Source organism: Arachis hypogaea, chromosome 19, assembly GCF_003086295.3.
Source record: "Arachis hypogaea cultivar Tifrunner chromosome 19, arahy.Tifrunner.gnm2.J5K5, whole genome shotgun sequence".
Lineage (NCBI taxonomy): Eukaryota > Viridiplantae > Streptophyta > Magnoliopsida > Fabales > Fabaceae > Arachis > Arachis hypogaea.
The window spans coordinates 6884320-6901856 of NC_092054.1; the positions used below are offsets into that span (position 1 = coordinate 6884320).

General features: G+C 33.9%; 1 long non-coding RNA gene across 1 annotated transcript; it reads left to right on the plus strand.

Moving 5' to 3' along the window:
* The first annotated feature begins 13986 nt into the window (after nt 1-13986).
* LOC114925905 (uncharacterized) lies at nt 13987-14719 on the plus strand. The gene is made up of 2 exons (XR_003815866.2): nt 13987-14248; nt 14408-14719. It is a non-coding gene; the product is annotated as an uncharacterized lncRNA (long non-coding RNA).
* The last annotated feature ends 2818 nt before the right edge of the window (nt 14720-17537 follow it).

Here is a 17537-nt window from a genome sequence, read left to right on the forward strand (position 1 = left end):
ATTAACAATTTTTATTGAAATATGTTACTTTACTATATTTAAAATATATTATTTAAAATAGTTATATTATTTTAGTTAATATATATTATTTAAAAGAATCTTTAAAATTTATTATTTTGTATTAAAAATATTATTAAAAATATATTATTAATTTTTTTAAAATAACATTTTCTTTTCTTTGGTTCAAATACTATGACAACAAACAAATTTTACCTAACTGCATCTACTCAATAAATATTATATTGATTTATTTTTATATTGCATTAAAATAATTATATCTCGTTGACAAAGAAAGAAATACTCTTAATTATATATTAAATAGAATAATTATTTATTAGGCTCATTCTTATATGACAGCGATTTTTCGGACTTTAAAGGTCATTCATGGCAGAGGTGGAAGGGAGTGGGTTTAAGTGCGTCAAAATCTGTGGCTAGCCAGAACGATAGTGAAAGCATCGCCAGCAAACAAAACAGTGAAGATGCTTGAAGACATTATATCTGCAATAACAGAGTGACGGAAGAATTCGATCAAATTTTTCTGAGTATTTTTGTGGTGTAAAGGTCGTCCTGTGTTAAATAAGGGAATTAGTTTTTTTGTCCGTGCCAATTTGTTTGTTCAGCCCATGATAAACAAAAAAAAATAATAACAATAATAAATAAATTTAATTTACCTAATAACTTTTAATAGTAGGTTAACTTATAAAGAGTACTGTACTCTCTACTTAACCTGGAGTGCACTAGTTTTCGCCCTGAAAATACTCATTCTGGTCTCTAAAAATACTTATTCATGTTCTTGATCTTTATTTTTATAAGACTGATTAGCCTTTCTATCAATGTTTTTTCTCTGTATTAACGGAATAAGTTTACATGATATGTTCAATTGTTCATTTATCTACTCATAAAAAAAAATTGTTCATTTATTCATTAAAAACCAACTAGGATTAGCAAATTTTTTTATTAGGAATCTCGTCGTTTTTTAATGATAATTATCGACGCTGTTTAGTTTTTATTTATTAGCTAAATTTACTGTATAAAACTAAGAAATATTAGTGATTTTTAAATTGTTTTTACTTATAAAAATTAAATAGAGAATATATTAGTAAACGTATCGCATAAATATATTCTGAAGAGAGGTCATTTTCTTTTCTTTGGTTCAAATACTATGACAACAAACAAATTTTACCTAACCGCATCTACTCATAAATATTATATTCATTTATTTATATATTGCATTAAAATAATTATATCTCGTTTGACAAAGAAAGAAATACTCTTAATTATATATTAAATAGAATAATTATTTATTAGGCTCATTCTTATACAAATAAATTTTTTTAATTTTATATCTATAATATTTTATACCAATTAGCTTCAAAATTTAATTATTTTTTGAATAAATTAATAAAAATAATACAAATAATTTTTTAAATATAATTGTATTTTAATTTTTCATTCAAATACGTATAGGTTGAGGATAATTTGAAATAAAAGATAATGGATTTGTTGTAACTCCCATGTATTTTGTATTTTAATTGCGTCGTCATCTGAGAATCATGGCGCCTTCATGAAGACCGAGTTTTTCTACCGAATCGTTTTACGTTTGGAACAACAGCTGCAACAGACAGCGTCTTCCTCTTTTATGACAGCGATTTTTCGGACTTTAAAGGTCATTCATGGCAGAGGTGGAAGGGAGTGGGTTTAAGTGCGTCAAAATCTGTGGCTAGCCAGAACGATAGTGAAAGCATCGCCAGCAAACAAAACAGTGAAGATGCTTGAAGACATTATTATATCTGCAATAACAGAGTGACGGAAGAATTCGATCAAATTTTCCTGAGTATTTTTGTGGTGTAAAGGTCGTCCTGTGTTAAATAAGGGAATTAGTTTTTTTGTCCGTGCCAATTTGTTTGTTCAGCCCATGATAAACAAAAAAATAATAACAATAATAAATAAATTTAATTTACCTGATAACTTTTAATAGTAGGTTAACTTGTAAAGAGTACTGCACTTTCTACTTTACCTGGAGTGCACTAGTTTTCGCCCTGAAAAGGCTACTCATTCTGGTCTCTAAAAATACGTATTCATGTTCTTGATCTTTATTTTTATAAGACTGATTAGCCTTTCTATCAATGTTTTTTCTCTGTATTAACGGAATAAGTTTACATGATATGTTAAATTGTTCATTTATCTACTCACAAAAAAAAATTGTTCATTTATTCATTAAAAACCAACTAGAATTAGCAAATTTTTTTATTAGGAATCTCGTCGTTTTTTAATGATAATTATCGACTCTGTTTAGTTTTTATTTATTAGCTAAATTTATTGTATAAAACTAAGAAATATTAGTGATTTTTAAATTGTTTTTACTTATAAAAATTAAATAGAGAATATATTAGTAATTAACATCTCGCATAAATATGTTCTGAAGAGAGGTCATTGACAGAAAGACTAACTAATCTACAAAATTTAAATATTAAAGACCCAAAAAGCTTTTATTTTTTTTCGAAGATCTCGTGAGTCGAGTTGGATATTCACTAAAATATATATAAAAAGATAGTTGAACTAGATTTGATGGCAGCTAGATCAATGTAGTTGGCCCATAGGCCATAATCATCCCTTCAAATACCATGATATAGATAAGAATAGCAAATGAGGTTGTATATGCTTGGGTTAATGTTGTAGGTTTTGCGAACTTCATGGTTTTGGTATAACTTGAAAAGGTTGACATGGTCTAAGTGTGGCTGCTGTTTATGTTAAATGTTATTGCAAAGAAGTAATAAGAGAGAATTTGAAGAATAAGAAGAGGATTTGAAGAGAGAGTAAGTGTTATTCAAGCATTATGAATGAACTAGTAGTTTTTTCTTATTCTGCAGAAGTAACAAGTTCACCCTTATATACAAGTTGAAGCCATACTAAGTAACAAACTTCTGCCTAATAATTATAACAACTTCTACCTAATAATTATAACAAACTTGAATTTAAATACTTGTATCTATCTTCTTCGTTCCTTATTTAGCTAACTAACAATATGAATGACATTCCCCCTTAAGTTGTTAGTTTTGAGACAAAACTGACAACTTACAATCTGAATTAACAACCGCCACAAAACTCATACATTCCCCCTAAAGTTGGGAGAATAGATGTCCAACAATCCCAACTTGATGTAGAAAGTCTTAAAAGGAGCAGGTGCAAGTGGTTTGGTGAAGATGTCAGCATTTTGTTCTTTGGCAAAAGTTTGATAAGACCTGATGAAGATTTTTCTCTTACGACGTGGCAATCGACTTCGATGTGTTTAGTGCGCTCATGAAAAACGGGATTGGCAGCAATGTGACGAGGGGATTGGCTGTCACAATAGACAGGAATAGGACTAGAACAAGGTAAGCCAAGATCAGACATAAGATAAGAGAGCCATTGAGCTTCACAAGTTGCTAAGGCAAGAGCACGATACTCTGCCTCTGAAGAGGATTGGACACTGTCAATTGTTTCTTGCTCTTCCATGAAATGAGGGAGGTCCCCAAGTAGAAACAGAAACCAGAAACGGACCTTCTTGTATCGATGCATGATGCCCAATCGGCGTCAGAGTAACCCGAAAGCAACAAATCTGAGGAAGTTGAGAAAAATAAACCAGCTGCAGGGGCTTGTTTGAGATACTTTAAGACACGAATGGCAGCTTGATAATGAGCAGTGGTTGGACAATCAAGGCAGTGACTGAGTTTGCCAACGGCAAAAGAAATGTCAGGTCTTGTTGTGGTAAGATAAACAAGCTTGCCAATTAATCGTCGATATGAAGCCACATCAGAATAGGGAGGAGTTGAATTTTTACTTAACTTGTTAGAGTAGTCCATAGGAGTAGATACAGGTTTACAATCAGTCATACCATAGTCAGCTAGAAGATCAAGCACATATTTTCGTTGATTAACAGCAATTCCCTTGCTTCCCCTGGCGACTTCTAGTCCTAAGAAGAATTTAACATCCCCAATATCCTTGATTTTGAAAGCCTCGTGAAGGTGTCTCTTGGTAGATTCAATCTCTTGTATATTATTCCCAGTGAGTATGAGATCATCAACATAGGCTAGGGCAGCAGTGAATGTCTCACCGGTCCGTTTTGTGAAGAGAGAGTAGTCATGTTTGGATTGAGAATAACCAAGAGATGGGAGCATAGAGGTCAGCTTAGCATTCCATTGTCTACTAGCTTGCTTTAATCCATAAAGAGATTTTTGAAGCTTGCACACCAACCCGGTTTGAGAGACAACAAGGCCAGGAGGAAGTTGCATGTAGACCTCCTCGTCAAGATCACCATGAAGAAAGGCAGTGTTAACATCAAGCTGGTGAAGATGCCAATCTTTCGCAGCAGCTAAAGCCAAAAGAAGTCGTAATGTTGTCATTTTGGCTACAGGGCTATATGTATCAAAGAAGTCAAAGCCTTGCCTCTGAGTGTACCCTTTTGCAACCAGTCTTGCTTTATGTCTCTCAACGGAGCCATCGGGCTTCAGTTTGAGTTTAAACACCCATTTACAACCAATGGCTTTCTTTCCTATGGGTAAAGGAGTGAGGGTCCAGGTCTTATTTGTAGCCAAAGCTTTTAATTCAGCGGAGATAGCGTCTTTCCAACAAGATTCAACAATAGCCTCCTCATAATGTTTGGGTTCAACAGACGATGCAATAGCCACAGATAGTGTGTGATGTGTCTTAGATAAATTATGAGAAGAAACATAGTTAGAAATTGGATACCTTGAGGATTTTGTCACAGCGGAATCAATTGAGGTTTGAAAACAATGAAAATCATTAAGATATGCAGGTTGTTTCTTTTCTCTAGTATATCTTCTAATATTGGGAAGTGAGGGTGGAAGTTGTGAGTTATGTTGTGCATGTTGTGATGCAGGTCTAGGAAGAGAGGGAGATGCTGATGCATTAATATGAGTGAAAGGAATATTATTTTGAGGTGTGATGGATGCATGAGCTGTGTCGGAAATGAATGTATGACCTTGTGGTGGATTGTGCGTGTGTAAGTAGTCAAAAAGTGTATCAAATGCAATGGAATTATGTGCTTGTGCAGTGGAATGAAAGTTCATACTATTGTCACTAGTAGTGGATGCAGAATTTTTGAAGGGTAAAACATGCTCATAAAATGTCACATCTCTAGAAACTATGAGTTCATTAGTTTTTAAATCCAAAACCAAAAAACCTTTTATGCCGTGCTTGAATCCAAGGAAAACACATTTCTTTGCCCTCGGATCAAGCTTTTTCCTTTGAAAAGCAAGAGTAGAGATGAAAACTAAGCAACCGAAGACCTTGAAATTTGTGAAATTAGGTAATGTGGTGTTTAAAATCTCAAAAGGAGTTTTCTGAGCTAATAACTTGCTAGGAAGACAATTAATAATGTGAGTTGCATATGATAAAGCAAGATCCCAATAACAAGATGGAACGGAAGAATGAAACAAGATGGCTCTTGTGACCTGTAGAAGGTGTTGATGTTTCCTTTCTACAATTCCATTTTGTTGGGGAGTCTCTACGCAAGACCGTTGATGCAAAATGCCTTTAGAGTTAAAAAACTGTTCTTGAGAAAATTCTTTGCCATTATCTGAACGAATGCATTTTATATGTGCATTAAACTGTGTTTCTGCATAAATAATGAATTTTTGAATTAAGGGAGTAGTATCAGATTTTAGTGACATAGGGAAGGTCCAAGTGAACCTGCTATGGTCATCAACAAGAGTAAGGAAATATTTATTACCATGTGTTGAAGGGATATTGATTGGACCCCAAATGTCAGCATGTATAAGCTCAAAACAAGAAGTTGATTTTGAAACGCGCATTGGAAAAGACAATCTTTTATGTTTAGCATAGTGACAAGAATCACAAGGATGCATGCTTACAGTTTTATTGAATTTAAAACCATGAATGGATGGATACAATTGCTGCAGAATTTGCAATTTATTAAATGGTAAATGTCCTAATCTAAGATGCCAAAGTGCAGTAGGGTCAGTGAGTGACGGTGAAATGGTGCCAATGCTCAATGCTGTGTGTTCCTTAAGTGAACGAGAATTTTTTGTGAGTGCATATAACCCATCATTGATTTCAGCTGCTCCAATCATCCTCATTGTATGGTAATCCTGTATTTCACAACCAAACTTGTTAAAAATGAATTGACAGTCAAGTGAAGAAATCAATGCTGAAACGGAGATAAGATTTAATGCAAAATCTGGGAGGTAAAGCACATTAGTGAGATATAATGAATTTGAAAATTTAACTTGACCAGCTATAGTAGCAACTAAGATGCTTTGATTTGGCAATCTGACCCTAATTGGATTTATTTTAGTGTATGAAGCAAATGCAGCAAGACTAAAAGTAACATGGACCGTGGCACCTGTGTCAATGACCCAGGATTCATGACTATGAGGTGAAAGAGAAGACATAACCACAGAGTTACCTTCACTTGAAGACTGTGGATTTGTGGCAATAGTAAATTGATTCACATTTTGAGGATTAGGTGTTGAATGGTGTTGGAGAAGAGCTAACAGGGCGTCCTTTTGCTCAGCAGTAAATGAAGTACTTGAACAAGCATTCTCCTTATACAAATCAATGCTATTGTGACCATCAGTTTCATCGAATTTCACTGTGACACTATTAGCAGATTGCAGCATTTTTTGCTTGAGGTGGGGAGGCAAACCATGCTTCTTGTAACAAGCATCAACAAGATGACCGATTTTTCCACAGAAGGAACACAACCTCGGAGGTCCTCTTCCACCAAAATGTTTGCCTCCTTGCCTCTCCGTATATCTCTTCCTTTTCCTCTACCATTCCATGATAGATTGTAAGTGGCATTCCGATCCACTGCATTGATGAGGACTGGAGAACCAAGTGAATCAGTCCCAAGCACCTGCCGTTCTTGCTGTAGAAGCAAAGCAAAGGCTGTATCAATGGAAGGCAAAGGATTCATCATCATGAGAGTTGACCGAGCGGTAGAGTATTGCTCATTGAGGCCCCGAAGAAAGCGCACAACAAACGTGTCTTGCCGATAGTTTCTTATCACTTGAAATCCACAAACACAAGTAGATGAACAAGGACATAGAGGTATCGGCCGAAAAAGTTCTAATTCCTCCCAAATTGTTTTCAATTTTGTGAAATATGAAGTAATGCTCAAGTCGCCCTGTTTAGTAGAAAATAATTCTTCATCTAATTCTGCAATTCGAAAAACATCGCCTTGATAAAATCTCCATTTCAATTCTTCCCAAATATCATGAGCATTGCTGTTCCAAATGACGCTGCTAGCGATGTCCGGACTCAGTGAGTGTGTGATCCAAGAAGCAACTAGAGTATTACAGCGATCCCAAGCTTCAAAGGTAGCATCATCCTTGGATGGTGGTGGCAGAGAACCATCCACAAAAGCAAGTTTATTTTTGGATTTAAGAACCATGCGCATTGACCGAGACCAAGAACCATAGTTTTTGTTGTCTAACACAATTGGAATTAGGGATTTACCAGGTTGTTCACCGGGGTGAATGAAGAAAGGAGTAGATGGATCCATGATTGGATGCACTGGATGTTTGGAGCTAACATCTTGAATTGCATTGAGTTGAGTAATTAAATTGGCAAGAGTTTGTAGATCAATATTGCCAAGGGAGGAATTCGGAGGCGGTGGATCTGAATCCATTGAGGAAAGAGGAAAAAAATGCGTACTGGGTTGTTGGAAATCAAATAAGGTAGAAGAACTTCTTCTCTAAAACTCGTGATCGGAACGCATCATCAAATGCATGGAACCGTCTCTGATGATGACATTCTCATCAGCTCTATCGTGTGAGTTAAGGAGAAAAGAAATGAGAATGATGAAAAAGAAGAAAAGAAAACAGAAGGGATAGGATGAAGGTGATGCAGCATTGCAATGGCAATGGCTCACCACACCATGTTAAATGTTATTGCAAAGAAGTAATAAGAGAGAATTTGAAGAATAAGAAGAGGATTTGAAGAGAGAGAGTAAGTGTTATTCAAGCATTATGAATGAACCAGTAGTTTTTTCTTATTCTGCAGAAGTAACAAGTTCACCCTTATATACAAGTTGAAGCCATACTAAGTAACAAACTTCTGCCTAATAATTATAACAAACTTGAATTTAAATACTTGTATCTATCTTCTTCGTTCCTTATTTAGCTAACTAACAATATGAATGACAGTTTATGTGGTAGGCATTAGCAGCTTGTGTTTACGAGGAAGATGTACTATAAGAGTATAAGGTATGATACAATGGCAAAAAAAAAAAGGAAAAAAAATGGCAAATGCAATCAATTTAATTTGAATTTTCATACCACTTGTAGAGAGCAAACGTTCAGAAACATTTTTATAACCTTATAAATTCAGAAATTATTTGAACAAAATTGTAAAAAAAATAAATTAAAAATTTTCGTATACGAAACTCTGTGTATTTTGATAAAGCATCTTTATCGGCGTACTTTTTTATTATTGGACTAAGAGAATATTCAACTAGAAAGTTTTTTGACGAAGAACTCAATTCTCGTATTGGTGTAAGATGGTTGAATATACGTTCAATCAAAAAATTTAATAAAAAATAATTATATTAAATATATATAGAAAATTAGAAACTAAATTAATTACATATATAAAATATATATTAAAAATAAAAAAATACTAAAAAATCATCAAAATTTATTGTTTTTGATTATCAATTAATCATCAATATTTAAAAACATAAAATAAAGTATATTAGTAGATTATTAAACTAAAAAATTTAAAATAAAATAATTAAATTGATAACTAACTAATAACTAAAAATAATAAATTCTAATACTCCTAATATTACTCTTATTTAAATATATATATTTATACAAAAATATATAATAACTAATTTTATACGTATACATACTATTTTTTATGGAAAAAAAAAAAACATAGAAGAAACCAATCCTATCCTATCCTATGACCATACTTGAAAAGAGGGTTTCTTCCATTGTGAAAATTTCACGTGGCATCCACCGCATTCATTATCAAATCTCAATTCCTTTTAATCATTGTTCTAATAATGATCATATTAATTAGTGAAAGTTTATATAGGTGCCCTGCTGTTAGAGTTTTTAAGTTCTGTTAGAGTTTGTAAAAAATATTTATTTTGTTAGTTAAAATTTTTAGAATGTCAATGATATTTACCATGACAGTTTATGTTGTCTCACAAAAATAATTAGAAAATAGATTGAATTAGAGGAGGAATAGATTATATTTTTTGCTAATGAGGATATTAAGGAAGGATTGAATTTATGTACTAAAAATTTGATGGAAATATTACTGACAGACAGATTATTCAGTATAGATATATTGGAGGCTACTTTAAACATAATGGAGACAACCAAAAATCTTCTGCGTTTTAGATTACGGAGGTATCAAATTTCAATTTTTTTTTAAAGATGAAATCCAATTGCTCATAATGAAGAAAGGGGCTCCTTGATTGTTCAAGAATTATAATCTAAATCTAAAAAAAAAAGAGGGAAAATTCATTGATCAATGATGCAAAATTTTCTCATATTCTTATATGGACATAACTGTAGAGTTTACCAGAACAATGTAAAACCAAAGGATTGGGAAGAAAGGTAAGAGAGACGCTGAAAAAGGTGATGGATGTTGCTGTATTCTCTTTGAAAGGAAAAGAGGAGAAAAATTTTAAAATTCAAGTCTTCCTGGACATCACAAAATCCTTGAGGAGGAAGATGAGAATATTGAGAAGTCACAACAAAATTATTGACCTTCAACTTAAATACGAGAGGAAATCTTGCAAACATGGTGCAAGGAAGAGAGGAAGAAGCGGAATGGGGAGCATGACTAAGGGCAGACCAATTCAGTAGGCTAGTGGAGGGTCAAAAAGCAAACAACAACCTGAATCACCCCAATGCTACGCAGGGAGACATGCATAAACAGAGAAAACCAATTCTGGTGATAAGAGAATTTGCAAGTATCTCTGTTTAAGATCGAAAAAAAGTTGCAGACTGATTGAAATTTATCTAGACTCTACCAATTCATCCTCATCCAAATGTAGGAAGGTTGCAGAAGAAGGTGACAATGCCACTTTGTCCAAGGCTCCGCATGATTAGTTCATGCTTACTAAGTTGGCCACCTCTAAGAGTACAAGCGTAGGCTTAGTTGTGTCTTAGCCTCTTAGGTGTCGGTCTGTAACTAATTTTTTTGTTTTTCTCTTGGTAGACCTTTGTTGCAATAATTTGTGTATTTGTGATCCTTCTTTTGTCTTATTTGTATCAGAGGTAGGAGTAGAAGTGGGTTGGGTTATTCGACGGAGACTCATGGCTTGTTTCGTTTCAAGTTCAGCTCAGCTTGTTTTATTAAACGGGATCGATTTAAGTTTTTTAAAAAGCTTATTAGTTAAAAGGTTTAATTACTGTGTAGGTTTCTATAGTTTTATTGAATTTTTAATTAAGTTCTTATGCTTTTTTTTTTTTAATTGGGTCTCTATACATTAATTTTTTTTTAATTTAGTTCCTATTGACATTAAACGTCAAAAAAACGTTAGTGAATTATAAAATTACTTGTATACTCCTGACTTCTACCTATAATAAATATATATTTCTGATTTAAGAAAAACTTACGAAACTCGTTAGGTCGCTCATCATAATATTTTTTTGTAAAAATAAATAATTCTTAATTTTGACTTTCAACTATTGACTTATATTGAACACAAAACAAAACAAAAAAAAGAATCAATAGTTAAAATTAGTTAAAATTGTAATTTTTTTTGTTAAGAAAAAAATTATGAATTGTAAATATGATTATGATATGTATGAATAATTAATATATAAAATAAATTATGCTTTACAAATTATTAATTATAAATTTTAGAATATATTTAATATCAATTTAAATATTTTAAATGTATTATTTTAAATTTTAATTCACAAAATAGATTTTTTAAAGAGTAATTACCCAAATCAGTCCCTAAGGATTTTAAAATTGGACATTTTAGTCCTAAAAAAATTAATACACAGATCAATCCCCAAGGTTTTATTTCGGCAGACAAATCAGTCTCTAGTTCATTTTTCGACAGAGTAATTACTCATATCAGTCCCCAAGGATTTTAAAAATGGACAATTTAGTCCCCAAAAAAATTAATGTACAAATCAATTTCCAACGTTTCTCTCCGTTAGACATAACAGTTCTCCGTCCAAAAATAAAATAAAATAAAATAATTATTATTATTTTTTTTTACCAAAGATATGAGACTCGAATCCACAACCTCTTAATTGAGTATGGGGAGACTATGCCATTTGAGCTATTACTCATTGGCAAATAATTATTATTATTAATTGCATAATAATATTGTACTATAATTTTTTGTATTTTTTGAACAACAATAATGATAAATTTATTCATTAGATATATATATATAATCACTCAATAATAATAATAATAATAAATAAATAAAATTATCAGAGTTTATTTTATAAAAAATTCAGAATTAAAACCATTTGATATTTTTGTATTTAATATAATAAAAAATGTCTTATTTTTAAAAATATGTTTGTATTAAAAAAATATGTTTAATATAAATCTAAATTAGAATATTTTCTTTTAATACATGTTTTTAATACAAACATATTTTTTATGTATATAACCCTTCACGTGGAGGATACACACTATTCTAGGATTATTGTTAGGATTTGGTTGAATTAGTCCCACATTGTTCAGGATAGCAAATGGAGTGGGTGGCCTAGGCTATAAATATGAGGCTAAGTTCTCCATTTGTTTTCGCACCAGTCAGAAACACTTTAAACTTGTATCTGATTTTTTCTTTTCCTCCGTACTCTTTATTAGAGAGTGTTGTGAGGTGTAGTTAGATATTTGCTTTGAGAGAGTGTGGGTGTACTGAGGTGCGGTGAGAGAAAGAAGTCTATGTGTTGTAACAATTTTCACATAGTAATATTCTCTGGTTGTCATTTGACAACGGCCGTGGTTTTTTCTCCGGTAATTGGAGTTTCCACGTTAAATTCTTGTGTTGTGATTGTGTCTATTTTATTTCTCTGTCAAAGGTGTTTTCTCAAGGGGGAATGGTGTCTTATTCCCAACAAGTGGTATCAGAGCTTCGGTTCGGTGGGATTTATTCTTAGTATGCTCTGTGGTTGTAGCCTAGTCTGACCTTCCACATCAGAAAAGAATTTTGTCCTGTGGCTTGAGGTTGATCTTTGGTTACTGTTGTTGTTGCTGGAAGGCAGTGTGACACTGTGAGAGTGCTGTTTGGAAAGGTTCTGGCTAAGGAAAGACTTGGTATTTAAGTGTGTCCATTGTGACCCACCTCTCTTTCCTGGGGACCCTTCCTAGTGCACGGTTGAGTTATACTATTCCAGTATACGGTTGCAACAATGTCAGGATATTCAAGTGCTGTGAAACTTGAAATAGAGAAATTTGATGGAAGAATCAATTTTGGCTTGTGGCAAATACAAGTCAAGGATGTATTGATACAATCAGGTTTGCACAAGGCGTTGAAGGAGAAGATCTCTGGTTGCTCTCTCTATGAGAGAAGATGATGTTCTCTAGAAGACAAGAAGTATCCTCATGGTATTACCGCACTGCCATGGATAAGGATAAGTTGTGGCAATCGGGTCCACAATTGCACACGGGCATTGGTTGGCGTTGAGATGCAAGGTGTGTGGCGGAGTTAGGTCGATGGCTGAAGAACTTCCAGGAAAAGCCAATTTGGAAGTTGCACCATGCATTTTCAGCAAGGTTTCGATCTGTACCAAGGTGAAATACTTGGAGTGGTCTAATTCCAAGTGAGTATACTTTCATGGTGGAGTATGATAGTTCTCTGAACTATGATTGTCAGTATAGACAATGGCAGCAAAGAATTGTCGGTGTTGACAATGGAAGCTGAAGATGTGTGACTATTTCAATCAAGGTGGAGATTGTTAGGATTTGGTTGAATTAGTCCCACATTACTCAGGATAGCAAATGGAGTGGGTGGCCTAGGCTATAAATATGAGGCTAAGTTCTCCATTTGTTTTCGCACCAGTCAGAAACACTTTAAGCTTGTATCTGATTTTTTCTTTTCCTCTGTACTCTTTATCAGAGAGTGTTGTGAGGTATAGTTAGATATTTGCTTTGAGAGAGTGTGGGTGTACTGGGGTGCCGGTGAGAGAAAGAAGTCTATGTGTTGTAACAATTTTCACATAATGATATTCTCTGGTTGTCATTTGACAACGGTCGTGGTTTTTTCTCCGGTAATTGGAGTTTCCACGTTAAATTCTTGTGTTGTGATTGTGTCTATTTTATTTCTCTGTCAAAGGTGTTTTCTCAAGAGGAAATGGTGTCTTATTCCCAACAATTATGACCTATTGGGTAAAATCTTTAAGCTTGCAACTTGCAAGGTCTACAAAAGCTGAAGGGCGCTGATATCCGAGGAATACAAGAGGTATATATTGATGCTCGGAATCTTGAGAACTTATGTTATCATGCTCTTGATATGGATGCACCTTTCAAGCTGATTTTGGATAGTTGTACAAATTTGAGATGGTTGAGCTTGCAGAATTTGAGGAGCCCAAACAAGTGGTTCCTTGAACAGTTTTATCGGATTCCTTTCCTTGAGAGTTTGATGTTACATAATTGCTCTATGTTTGAGCATGAAAGGATTAATATTCCAAGTCCTGAACTGAAGTTCTTCAGTTTATCACATTGCTATAACTTGAAGGAGGTCAACATTGATGCTCCAAATTTATTATCCTGCGAGTATGACGGGAAAGGCAACCCTGTCATATCTTTTCTGAGAATTTCTAATCAACTTGAACTCAATGCTCATTACGGTGTGATTATGAATCATCGTCATGTTTATAGCTTGAGGGAATTTGTCCAAAACATTAAACCCCACAAGGTTTTGGGGGAATTTGTCCAAAATATTAAACCCCAAAAGGTTTTGGCATCTCTTTCCCTTTTTATCCACGAGCCATATTCGGTAAGTGTGCACTTTCTACTTGATTGGTTCCTTCTGCTTGCATATTTTCCAAATTTATTTATTTATTTGTCTGTTTGTACCCTGAATTCTGCAGATTAGAGAAATCCTGGGTGTGGGTGTATTGTATTGCAAGTTTCATCACCTCCTCCATGTATTAAACATGTTCAATTATGTTTTCCTATGAATATGGAAGCTCGCTATTTTCCCCTTATGAATTGGTTGCTTTCAAGTTGCTTCCTGAAAACTATTTCATTCTGCTTGCAATCTAATTTTAACATGAAGGCATTCATTGTGGTATGTCATTGTCTCCAAAATTTTCAGCTTGAATTTTCCCCTTTACAACTTTAAGTCCAAGTTTCATTTCTTGAGTGTTGATAATATCAAATACTTATAAGATAAATAAAATGTTATATGGAGCCTCTAACTTTACTCATTATTTCACAAAAATAACAGTTTTTCTATGAGATGCTGATGGATAGAAAGAAGTGCGGGTGCTATCTCCGTTCAAGGAGCAAGCAGTGTTGTTGGCATGGGTTGAAGGTTGTGAAGGTCACACATTTAGAAAGGACTTGTGAAAATGTTGAAGATCTTAAGGCCATGTTAGATGCATTGCCAGAATCCCTGTTGAGGAATTAATCACTTTTAGCTTAGAGTTGTAATCTTGCCAGACACGCATTCCCCATTTGAGTTTCTTAGATGTGTGTGCGTATGCATTTATCTTAGTGCTTATGTATATACTAAGTTAAATCTTTTTGCTTAACATAATCTACTAGTGACACAGTATATTTGGATATCATTTATTAGAATTTTCTGGATTCTGCCATCAATTGAATTCTGGAATTTCAATTTAAGCGGAATAATGTGGTTGTTCTAGGTGAAAGTGCAAAATGAATGATACAAGCAATGGTATTGTGACCTATTATATGTTTGACTAAATATATTTAATTAATCATCTAAGAGTTTACAATACCATCTTCATACGAAGATGTTATCATATAAGTATTTTTTCTTTTTAAAATGTAACTTGTTGAAATTCAAAGAATACTAGAAATACTTATTGATTCTCCAAATCTTGAGTAGCTATGCTATTAAGCTTTGGATTTCGATGCACCGTTCAAGGTGAATTTTGATAGTTGCAAAAATTTAAGATCAGAATGGTTTAAGTTTTTAATGAGCAAAAATTCTTGTTTTCGTTTTCACCCTCGAAACCGTAAAATAAATTCCAATTCCACTCTCGCTATCTTTCGGAGAAGGTGAGGGTCCGCCTCTCGTCGTTGTATACTTTAATGATTTAATCTAAGAGATGTTCTTCAGTTTAAATACCTTTATGGTGATTGTTTTATGATTATTTGTGTTTGTGTCTTTTTTTTTTCTCCCTTCCTAGAGATACATATGTAACCACATTGCATGTGACAAATTTCTTCAAAGTGATGAAGTATAAAGTGAAAAAATAAAATTTTATTTATTTTAAATTAAAATAATAAAGTCTTATGATGAAAATATAAATAATGATAGTTAGTTTTTATTATATTATTTTATTAATATATTTATTTTATAAGTTTTTCTTTTCAAAATTTCAGGATAGTTATTCCAATATTTTTTGAAAACTAAATAATAAATTATCCTCTCTATCATTGCATAATAGGTATAATTGCACACATTTAACATGCAAATATTTGATTTCTTATAAAATTTATTGTGAAAAATTCATCCTTGTATAGTTTGTCATGTTGACACGGGAATGACCAATGTTAATTTTGTAAGGCCTAAACATTTATGATATTGGGAGAATTTTAAGTGTATCTAAAATATTGATATTTTAATAATTTTAATAATTAATTTTAATTATAAAAAATATATAATATATTAACTAAAATTAACTATTAAAATTATTGAAACATCGATATTCAGTATTTTAGATACATTTTGAAATTTTTCCTATAATATTAAATTCCTATATTCGTTTGTGAAAGAATTTTTTAAACATGAGCTTCTAATTCTATTACTTCTAGTTACACAAATCACGCAAACTTTTATCATACATTTAAAGTAAAAATATTATTATAATAATTGATAATGATAATGATTACTATTCGTATGAAAGGAATTAGGTATTTGTTTGAATTTTATTTATTTATTTTTAATCAAAGATAGAGAAACTCGGTCAATGAATTATAGTTCATATAACATATTTTCTCCATATTCACTTAAGAGATCGCGAGTTCGAATCTCCCTATCTTTGGTTAAAAAAAATAGAGAGACTCGAACCCACAACATCTTTTGTTTGAGTGGGATTTTTTATTTTAATAAATAAAATAAATGTGATAATTACGAGAATAAATAATTTAAAAATATTTACCGATTTAAATTCCACAGTCATATCTCGTTTACAGCATGTTAGCGGCGACGTGTATATCTCGTTTACAGTGTAAACAAGATATATAGAGGACAAAGTGGCAGCAGCTATAAAAGGCTGTGTAACCCTTGGTATTCTCCATAAACATTTTCTATCCTATTCGTGTAGGCATTAATGGCCAGTAATAGTCCTTATATAGTTGTGCTTGTTTATCCCAACTGTCGTATGAGAAATGGTGACAATGGGGTGACATTTGAATGTGAGGATCCGATATTGTTTCACACTCAGTGTGTGAATACGTTGTCGGATTTGAAGAGTTTGATATTGAGCAAGCTCGGTGGTACAGAAGTGAGGGAGATCGGAAGGGTGGCGTATAGGTTGCTGGCACCCATGGGTAACGGAGTCTTCCAGTTTAGACTATTCCGACTTCAAGGGGACGAGCATGTGCAACTGATGTTCAACATCCATGGGAGGATTATGGTGGAGCAGGTAATGGAGCTTTCCGCCGAGGTGGGACATAGTGGTGCCGGTGGTTCCGTACACTCGACCTATGTACAGGACGACCAACCTCTCGCACCACCGCCCATTCATGTCGCCATTCTAGTGGATGAGGCAAAGGTGGGCGAGGAGGAGTCAGACGAGGATTACGTGACGGATAATACGAATAGTGATTCGTCCGATGGTGGGGATGAGGATGAGTTTGTTCTGGAGACACCTGCCCAGACTATGGTGTGCCATGTCCTGCCGCCACCTCACCTGATTTTGGCCTTATCGGCAGTGCCAAGTCACTTCCACAGTCTAGATCTGGACGCCATGCATGAGAGCAAGGTTCTAAAAATTGGACCGGACCGGCCGGTTCGACCGGTTTAACCGCAAACTAGCGACGCAAATGGTCCGGTCTTCCTGTAGAAACCGTTCTGGAAAGAACCGATGAAGAACTGGTGAACCGGCTGAAAACCGGCCAGTTGGGCTGAACCGGTGACCAGCCGGTTCTGCATAAACGACGCCGTTTTATTGTTTTTCAGAAAAAAAAAATTAACCCGACCCGATCCGCTCGTGGAGCACCCCACCCACCCTTTCTTCCCCCCGACCCCATTCATTCATGATTCACCTGATTCTGAATCATCTCACAGTGAGAGAAGAGTGAACCCTAGCCGCCGTGAACCCTAGCCGCCCAGTCGCCCTCCTTCGTCGCCGCGGTCTCAGGTCATCAGCGGCACCGCGTCG